Consider the following 1,632-nt stretch of genomic DNA (forward strand, 5'->3'; position numbering starts at 1 on the left):
AAAACGCCCTCTACGCTTTAAACTATATAGCGATCACCTTCTTGTGGGCTCACGTCACAGGCCTCATTCATTTCCCATAGACTCGTGGCACCTAAAAAAAAAAATCATAAAAAATAAGGAGGAAATTCGGGGGTTGAATGTTTACTACCAGTGGATAGGATAAATGTCTGACATTCCATATCTGACCAGAAAAGGGTACCTCGACCGGCTGATTTTAAAAATAAATCAGCATTTATGAAGACTACACCTGATGGGACCAAATTAATCACTTGAGAGAGTAAAATGACCCTAAGTCTTCCACCAGTAAAAATATAGTTCCATAGGGCATAGTGGTGATATATCTTTCCAATTTGGAAAAAGTAAGTTCAGTAGGTAGCCTCCCTAGAATATTAGTGTTAGATTGTCAGTCATATTCATTCATTTTTGTCAATCAGCAATATCAAATTTAAAAATTGAGCAATTGAGCTTTGGCCTGCCAGTTGTGATTAGGCCCGTGCAATCTTGTAAACGGTGAGAGGAAAGCAAAAAACATCAGATTCTGTTAATTTATGCTTCAATATTTTAAACATAATCTCTTAAACCCATACAGCCATAAAGTTTGCATTATAGAACAGAATTGAAATAATTGAAACAAATTATCATAGCCTGGCAGAGAAAAAAAAAGGGAGAAAGAAGAAAAGAAGAAAAGAAAAAAGAAGAAAGACAGAAGAGGAAAATAAGAGGAGGAAGACGAAGACAAATGAATGAAATAATGTGAGGGGAAGACTTGAAAAAAATCTTTCATGTCACCATATAAAATTTTTGCTTGCGCTTCGCACCAGAATTGCATGTTCGATGAGATTCATATCTTGCTCAATAGGCTGATATGGAGCAAGTTTTGAAGTCAATATACAAAACATATTTTAGCTCGGACATCGAGCTTTCATTTTTTTTTTCATTTACAAATTTAAGTGCTCTGTGAAATGTCCGTTTTATGGTCTACATATTAGCATTTTATGCTCACGCTGCGTGGTCACATTGTTTGATTTTCCAAGTTCATATTGTATACGTGTATTCCATAATGTTCCATTAAACAAATGTATTCAGAATTCCCAGATTCTAGGTCTAAATCTAAAACATGCGCGATAAAAATGGTGTCCCCCTGAAAAAGCAAGGACCCCCAGTGCCCCCCGGAAAAATATCCTAGCTACGCCACTGGGGGGAGGGGTGTTAGCGTCTAATCCAATTTCTGATTGTATTGACCTGCAAAAATATTTTGCTAAACGATTAAAGGGGGCAGTTCACCCTGACGATAAGTTGGTTTAAAAAAAGAACAATAAAAGAAAATATCTTGGTGAGGGTTTGAATAACATAATTATTATTTCAAAACTTTCGAATTTGTGACGTCATATGCCAGCAGCATTCCCATATATCATGGTTATGTAGCCTATACAGTGTACATAAAAAACGGGACAGTTTTGAAGTCTATAAAAAATTGTCTTAGATTATGATATCTTCATTTTGATGTTAATAGATGCTCTGAAATGTTATCTTTAAAATGCCATTTAAAAATAAATTTTGTTCATGCTTGAGCGAACACAGGACGTTTTTGTCGGGGGTTCAAAAAGAGGCTTGCGCCAAAATGGCAGAAAT

The sequence above is a fragment of the Lytechinus variegatus genome, chromosome 16, assembly GCF_018143015.1.
Source record: "Lytechinus variegatus isolate NC3 chromosome 16, Lvar_3.0, whole genome shotgun sequence".
NCBI classification, from domain to species: Eukaryota; Metazoa; Echinodermata; class Echinoidea; order Temnopleuroida; family Toxopneustidae; genus Lytechinus; species Lytechinus variegatus.